The sequence below is a fragment of the Crotalus tigris genome, unplaced genomic scaffold (assembly GCF_016545835.1).
Source record: "Crotalus tigris isolate CLP2741 ecotype Arizona unplaced genomic scaffold, ASM1654583v1 scf7180000017946.1269602, whole genome shotgun sequence".
Lineage (NCBI taxonomy): Eukaryota > Metazoa > Chordata > Lepidosauria > Squamata > Viperidae > Crotalus > Crotalus tigris.
Window position 1 is genome coordinate 112,298 of NW_024096738.1, and position 8,899 is coordinate 121,196.

The window sequence follows — 8,899 nt, forward strand, 5'->3', positions numbered from 1 at the left end:
CATATTACTGATCATAAATCCGTATGCTGATGAAGCAAAAACATATTTTGCTCTTCTATACAATGAAAGAAAAAGGGAAACAATGAAGAGTAAAAGAAAAGTCAACTTCTGAAATTGTCAGCTGAGCTATCAATGTACTGAGACAACTGTAATATATAGATAGAATGTATTTCAACTTAGTCCCACTAATTGGCATAGTTATTATTGATAAAATGGCATGGAAATTGAGATTGTTCCTCTCTTCTGTAAGTGGCTCAAAAATATGAAGCCCCTTTCCATATAATAGGAAAAATCATCAACCTATTTTGTTGATCTTTTCACTTTACAAGACTTACAATTTTTGCATCCTTATTCAAGGATACAAAAACACAATAACATGGAACATCTGATTCAATCCATTCATCAGAAAAATCTCTAAAATAAAATGAAATAGTTCTATGTATTTGCTGCAAAAGTTGACTGCACAAAGCTGAGTGAATTCTTCTTTCAAATTTTCCAGATTCTGCTCACATGTCTCTATGCTTTAAATGCAGCAATTAATGAACTTTAAGTTACAAAAACAGATGAGATAAAATGTAAGGGAAGGAAAACAATTCTAAGAATTACTCACCATGATGCATAGCATTTGCAGTGAAAAAAGCAGAGGGAAGCTGAGCTCACCCTATGTGAAGTACAGCAGTTCCTGTTTTGGGTAACTAAATATGGCAACAATGCTAAAATAATGTGAATCTAATGCATACAGAAGGCTAACATCTGGAAGTTCAAGAAAGCACCTAAATAAATAACAGGTATCTGCCAGATTTTGAAACACCAACTATTTTCTGAAGATGTTCACAGAAGTGAAAAGATAAGACTATGCTAAAAGCCTACTAAAATACTTCTTGTACATGTATTTTTTCTAGCTTTTTTATGCTTATCTCATTTTTTTTTAGAATTAATTTATATATATGCAGTGATCTGGGGAAAAATCTACAAAACCTACTGACTAATAGAGGTTTTTGCCAATCCACATATCATATACAGTTGAAACAGAAAAATAAATGAATCAACATTTTAGGGGTCCCCTGTCTAGATGCCTGACAGCAATTGTTGTTCATCCCAACCCCAGATGGATCAGAGCTGCTGCTTCTAGTGCCAGGACATGCCACACATACTGCATATTAAATGAAAACTTTCTAACAAAAATATGTTGAACATTTGCATCTTATTTTGTGATCATTGTTGTGTTAGTGGAACGCTGACACGATGTAGAACATTATAGTCCCACCCTGAGTGTGATTGGTCCCTACTTTGTTAACCTTCAAGAAAGCCCTTAAAACAGGGGTAGTCAACCTTGGCTCTTTTATGACTCGTGGACTTCAATTCCCAGAATTCCTGAGCCAGCTTAGTCAACCTTGGCTCTTTTATGACTCGTGGACTTCAATTCCCAGAATTCCTGAGCCAGCTTACCTAAGCTGGCTCAGGAATTCTGGGAATTGAAGTCCACGAGTCATAAAAGAGCCAAGGTTGACTACCCCTGCCTTAAAATCTGGTTTTGTCAAATTTAGAATGTACTCTCCTGTGTTTTTCACTTTATTATAATTTTAGCTGTTTCATTGTACTTTAATGGTTATTTTTAATTGCTTTGCTTATTGTTTTTTGTTGTTATATTTTAATTGTGGATACCACCCAAAATCACCGTGAAGTGGATGGATCTATAAATTTGATAAACAAACTAAGAAATAAATAATAGAATACTGTCTAATAATGTACTAGCAAAACGTCTGGTATTTTTCAACGATAGAAGAAAGAACATAAACAGGATTGGAAGGGACCTTGGAGGTCTTCTAGTCTAACTACCCTGTTCAACCAGGAGATGCTATACCATTCCAATCAAATGGTTGCCCAACCTCTTCTTGAAAACCTCCAGTGAAGGAGTACTCACAAGTTTTGGAGGCAAGCCGTTCCACTGATTAATTGTTCTCATTGTCAGGAAATTTCTCTTTAATTCTAGGTTGGATCTCTCTTTAATAATTTTCTACTTGTTACTTCTTGTCCTGTCGTAGCCTTTTCTGTTGAGTTGCAATCCTTTTCACAATCTGTAACGGTCTATTTTTACAAGGTTTTTTTTTTTTTTGCAAGAACAACTGGTGGCATTTCAATTGCTCTAAGTATTAAGACTACATAAATAAAGATAATTGTTATATTAGCAACAGTTAGTCCTGCAAAAAACTTGCAAAGTGAAATACTTCAGTTTAGAGTTTCTACCACTTAGACATGCCCAGGGCTTTCCATTTCTCCTAACATTCTGTCTTCATTTATGGCTTCTAAGTATGATAAGAAGGATTTTTTGGTCTATTTTGGGAGGTGGGGGAGATCTTTTAAGATCTACAGCACCTTCTGCAAACACTGACATTCCTTCAAAGCTATGCTGTCTTTCATTCCTGTACAAGAGTGTGTACCATTTTGGACTCAGAGAGATCCAAGCGCACAATGATCTCTGGTGATGAATGAGAGTAGGTTGATCGTCATTGCCATGATGTTACTGCTATACCAGTGGTGGAGAACCTATGGCATGGGTGCCAGAGGCAGCACTCGGAGCCCTCTCTGTGGGCACACGTGCGGTTGCCCCAGCTTTGCCTCCCCCCGCGACCCCCTCCTCACCAACAGCCCGCCTGGAGGAGAGTTGCCCCCAAGTGTGGCACATGCAGAGCAGCACAACCAAGGACATGGCAGCCAGGCAGTATAGACAAGACTCTGCCCTCACCCCATCACGCACAGTTGATGCTGCGGGGCGTGGGCAGAGGGCGTGGCCGCCATGGCACTGCTGGGTTGCCTGGATGATCTACGGCGGGCCCTGGAGGCAGTGGCCCTGTGGGCAGGCGGGGTGTGGTCGGAGCGGGGGCGGGACAGAGGGTGAAATGGGGCAAGGCCAGTTTTTGGGCACTTGGTCTCTAAAAGGTTCACCATCACTGTGCTAAACAGACACTACAGCCTCTAAGTGTTTCTAGATTATCTGACTAAGCAGCCAGAGTGGCCCAACCCCAGAATATCTGACATTTTTACACTTCTCTTTTTAAACCCCCATGATATAAATTTGTTAAATTCCATTTCAGATATTTTGTCTCCATTTCAGATATGATGTCTCCATTACTACATTCCAGATTGAGGTAAGGCTACCTGATCTTTAATTACTAGGATCATCTTGTCATCAATTAGAAAATTCCACATAAGCTTTCAAGACTTGTTAAAATTAACATTAAAAAGTCTAGCCTGTTCTCTCATAATTAACATGATGATTTGAAGACATTTCAATTTAGCAGATGCAATGTGGTATTTCTGGAACCTCCATTTACAATGTACACATCTCATTGAGCCAATAGCCAAATTCTTAATTACTTTAGCAGTTTCCAGATGGTTGCCATATTGTCGTACTGCAGTAATATAGTAAAATCCAACAAAAGCCTATGGCACAAACTACTACGTTTCCGTTCTCTTCATATTTTATGAAATGTACAGTATTATCTCCCAAGGTCATACAGTAAAAATTATGTTAGACTTTAAAAGCAACTTGACTCTTTTAGATTTTTAATTATTTTAATTTATTTGTTCCCCCCCCCCCCACTCTTAGACCACATTGCCCTGTCCTGAGATATCCACAGGTCCTGATGAAGCAGAAATTCCTTTCTACTTTACATAAAATGAATTGTATGCACACCTAATACTACAGTATATTTTTGTTTCCTATTGCATGTGTTTGGTCATACACAAAAAGCATCTAAAATTCTAAATAGTTCTTATGAAGGAGAAGAACTGCAGAGCCAACAAACTTTCTTTCTCCTTGAAATATCATCTAGGTGGGGTTAACCCTAACTCTAACATCAAGGAACTCACAGACAGCCTGACCAAAAAAAAAAAAAAAAGTTCCTGCAAATGAGTACACAGACTTGCAGCTTTTCAAAGAAAGTTCTAGTTTTTTCTGTGATTTCAAACAACTTGTAGCTGACCGTGAAATAAACTGGCTCAACTTTCAAACACAACCAGTATGGATCACAAAGGATGGAGGGCAGATTTCAGAATTAGTATAAAGTTCTCTGGGGCAACAATCTTAGAGAGACAAAATAACACACCACATCTGTTTTCTTCCAAATATGGAACAGCAATGCTCCATAAGCACAGGAATAAAGGAATGGATTTAGAAGATGTTAAACATGATATATAAACTTAATTGCGGGCAATATGATGAAAACCCAGCTCGCCTGCTACAGAATCGAAGCATCGTTTCAAGCATCATGAAGTGGGGCGTGCGATGGCTCAGTGGTTAAAGACACTGAGCTTGTCAGCTGGAAAGCCGACAGCCCAGGTTCGAAACCCGAGCACCATGTTACAAGGTGAGCTCCTGGATCCAATCTGGGTGGGTCGCTGGGACCAGAGGTTTTATCTTCCAAGCTTTCTGAGCTCCTCTTACTTACCCCAGTTCCTGCCCACCTAGAAGTTTGAAAGCATGCAAATATGAGTAGATAAATAGGTATCACTTTGATGGGAAGGTAACAGAGTTCTGTGCTCCTCCCCATATAGGCCATGCTGTCCGCATGGCCATGGAAATGTCTTCAGACAACACTGGTTCCCTTGGCTAAGAAATGAAGATGAGCACTGCTCCCTAGAACTGGGCATGACTGGAAAGAAGAAATGTTATCTGATAAACCAAGAAGAATTCAGATCAAGAATGAACGAGAGCGGAAGGAATGTGGATAAGGAACCAAACGGAGTAACCAGCATAAAAGAAGGCTGACATGATCTGGCCAAGAAAGAATGAATGAGAAACAAACAGTAAAACAAATACATGAAGGAAGAGTGAAAGGGTTGAAAGGAAAGGAAAAAAACGAGGATGGCATGGCTGCTACAATTAATGCGATCCTCTCAAAGAGGGACATGACAAATCAAAATAACAAAAGATGATGCGTGAAGCAGAGTATAGAAGGGGTGAAAACATGATTTGGCAAGGCTAAAATGATATATATGTAGGTCTTTGGTTATTCAGGTTTTCTCCCGCGTCAAATTGGAAGTGTCTTGGCGACGTTTCGATGAAGTCTCATTCGTCATCTGGTATTTTTGGCTTTGTGCTTCTAGGAGCATGAAGCCGAAAACACCAGCCTGAAGATGACGAATGAGACTTCGTCGAAACGTCGCCAAGACACTTCCAATTTGACGCGGGAGAAAACCCGAATAACCAAAGACCTACATACAAACACCCGCGAAAACCTCATATATATATATATAGTGAATGGGACTCGTATTAACCAGATTTATTTAGGTTTCCTATTATCTTCTGCCTCTAATATATTTAGTTAATTCTTTTTCAACGCTGTGCACAATCTTCTCTTTCTAAAAGGGAACTCCTTGGTAGGTATTAAGTTTGAAGGTATAGAGAAAATGCTGGATATTAGACTGGCAGCTCAGTCTCTGTTCGTTCATTGCCTGGATCAATAATATACCACTATCTGTTCTGATCAGCTGGCACTTTAACTACCATGGGAATGGCAAGCCACCAGGATATGCAGAGCTGCATTCATTTCTATAGTGTTTTCCTATTCATGTCAAAGGAGACACCTCTCCCACCCACCCCCAAATCCCAGGAGATGGCATTCAAGATCTATATAGCCTGATGGTAAGAAAAGTCATATAACTATCACTGAAATATAAGAGCTGTTACAAAATGACAGACCGTATGACATAATTCATGGTTATGGTAGATCATTCAGCAAAAATGGCTTGGGCTTTAGTTACTATAAATAAATTAGTGATTCCATGTATTAGGGACTGGCATATTTTTGGTGCCCAAGGGACCAAACAGCTACAAAGAAAGAGGAACATTTCCATGCACAAAGAGATTCATTTCTGGAAGGAATGTGGGTGGTTACGATTTATTTATTAATTTTGAACATTGCCACAATCAACTAAGGCTCCTGGCAGTCAGCATCATAAAAGTATAAAACATGGAACACAGATATAAAATGGATAAAAACATAATAAAAATAATCAGCCAAGAACCATAACCCACACATGGCGCCTTATACAATATATGTTAGGCCTATTTTAGTGGAATAATTAATCCCCAGAATCAAACTGCTAAATTCTAAACAAGAGAATGCTCCATTTACTTCAGTGGGAGAAATTTAAACCCAATACATCAGTGGAAATAAAATGGGCTAAAATATGGCTGGATCATCCCCACCAGTAAAAGATAAAACTGGAGCAGATATAAATGTGTGTATTTTGCTGTTTTTAAAATTCACCAAGATGAAAGTATCTCACAGAGAAAAATGAAATTGTAGCATGTGACTGAAAATATTGCAAGGAGCCCAGACTAACCATGCTCTGTTGCTTGCCAGGTGTTTGACACTTTGTACTGTTTTAGCAATAACAAACAGGCAGCAGAATTAGTTTATCAAGCCTCTAACACAGTGGTTCTCAACCTGTGGGTTGGGACCCCATTTGGGGTCGAACGACCATTTCACGGGGGTCGCCAAACAACGCAGTCCACCATTTTTTTCCCCTTTTCCTTAGCTGTGCTACTCCCTTTTATTCTATTGACTTTTGAAAGCCAATAGAATAGACTCTCTTGAATAGAGTCTAATTCTATTGGCTTTCAAAAGCCAATAGGAATTGTCCAGGCTGTCTCTGCCCTGCTGAGCCCGCCAAAAGTCCCATTCTGCAAACGGTGCTGCATTAGTTGAGTATCCTCGACTAACGACCGGTTGAGTAGTCCTCGACTTACGACCGGTTGGGGGTCGCGGCATTAAAAAGGTTGAGAACCACTGCTCTAACACAATGTTTCACAACCTCAGCAACTTCAAGCCATATGGAAAGTATAGACTTCAACTCCCAGAATTCACCAGCCAGCATGTTGCCGGGGTTGAGAAGCACTGCTCTAGTGACTTGACATTCAAAAAAGCTTTGCTCTATCTAGTTTATAAACCACAAATTGAAAAGGTCCGGTCCGGTAGACAAAACACTGACAATTTGGATTTCTGGCAACTGGCCGCAAGAAAAAAATCCTTAATTAAGGTAAATTAAAAGAGCTGAGGTGGCGCAGCATTTAGAGTGCAGTACTGCAGGCCACTTTAGCTGACTGTGTTCAGCAGGTCACCGGTTCAAATCTCACCGGCTCAAGGTTGACTCAGCCTTCTATCCTTCGGGGTAGGTAAAATGAGGACCCAGATTGTTGGGGGCAATGAAAATATATATATATATATATATATATATATATATATATATATATATATATATATATATATATATATATATATACATTGCTTACTGGTGTACACCGCTTAGAGAGTGCTTGCACTTAAAGCGATATATAAGTCTCATAAATAAATAAATAAATAAAATAAATTTAGGACAGATTTGCAAATCAGTCAAAAAAAAATTACATTTCAATATTTTCATTATCTGCCATATCCTAAATGAATAAATAAATATTAGATTATTTGCTTGCTTCTGTATATCTTTAAGCTTTATGGCATTAAGTTTGAAAGGAATGTCTTCAATAATGTTTTCCCTTGGAAACATTTTATATCAGAGATGTTGAAGAAAAGGGAAGTGTTCAATCCAAAATTATATGGAAATGTGTCGGTGAAGAGGCCCATTCAAGATAGTAAGAAATGGTCAGAAGGTTCAGCTAAAATGAAAAAGACAGTTTAGAATGCATTTTAAGTACAGCAAGCTTTAAGGAAATTGGCAACTTTAAAATAATTGAGCAAGGCAGAGGTAAGAAACCAAAGACTGTAAATACTGCATTCCAGAAATACTCAGAAAAAAAAGGGGTTTCAAATGTGCAGAGTTTGAAGTCGAGAGAAAAAAAGGTTGTTCAACAATACCAGTTCCCACCACAGTTTCTGGCTGTGCAGCTTTTAGTAACATTTCCTCTCCATTTTTTCAATTTGGGCATCTAATGAAATCTGGGTTTAAAAGCTTAGGACACCCTGGAAAGACCATCGTTTAAGCCCTGTACCGTTTCCTCGGCTTTATAAGAAAAAGACCTCTCTCTCGCTCCTGGAAGGCATCTCAAAGATTCCGAAGGGAACAGCTGACCCCTGTCACTTTTGTGCAAGTGCGGCGGGGTCCTTTAACGCAGGGCAAAAGCAGGGCTTTCCTTTCTGTGCAGGGCAAGCCTTGGAAACGCAGCCACACCTTTGGGCTCTTTTCAATCCCCGGTTCCACCAAAGCGGGGAAAGGCATCTACAGACGCGCCGCACGTGCCAGGGCTCCGAGCTAAAAAGCCTGCCCCCAAACAAAGCCAGGCGGGTCAGCCAGGCTGCCTTACGAGAAGCTTCGGCAAGTCGCCTTCCGCACTTCCCCAGCCCCAACTCGGCTGCCCGCGGTGCACACGCAGCTCCTCGGCCGCGGCCACGAGAACTCTCCTTTCCGGCCGCCGAAGTTTGGTCCGGTGCCTCCCTGCAAGCTGCCTTTCGGCCACGGTCTCGCTCCGAAAGGCAGGCACCCGAGGCGGCTGCCCGGACCTGCCGAGAATGAATGAGCGCCTGTCTCTGCCTAGCAAACGTCACTTGGGGAAGCTGCCTCCTGCCAAGCCAGGCGGGAGAAAGTTCGCCCGCCTCGCATTGCCGGCGGCGGATCCCAGCTTTAGGAAGCGCGGAGGGAAACTTACCGTCCCAGACATTCGGCTGCAGCGCCATAAGCCAAGGCGCCCGGCCAGGGGCTCCCCAAGCGGGACTTCCTTCCTGCTTCGCCACCGGCCAATGCTCTCCAAGCGCCCTGCCGGCGGGCAAACGGCTAGGGAGCGGGACAACCTGAAGCGCTGCGTGCGCCTCAGCCAGGGAAGATTGATCGGCGACTCCTCCTCCTCCTGCTGCAGCAGCAGCGAAAGGAGCCTTCCGTCTCCTCCCGCCCGTTGCCC

The 8,899-nt window shown here is 41.3% G+C and overlaps 1 protein-coding gene across 2 annotated transcripts in view; it reads right to left on the reverse strand.

Annotated features, from left to right (window-relative positions):
• Positions 1–8,899, reverse strand: part of PRAG1 (PEAK1 related, kinase-activating pseudokinase 1) — a 42,260-nt gene extending 33,361 nt beyond the window's left edge. Inside the window, exon 1 of one of the 2 annotated variants that reach the window (XM_039345200.1) lies at positions 8,651–8,899. The gene's annotated coding sequence lies outside the window, so the exon portion shown is untranslated. Of the gene's footprint in view, positions 1–8,308; positions 8,532–8,650 lie in introns of those variants that run through there. The other variant, XM_039345201.1, reaches the window with a different exon arrangement.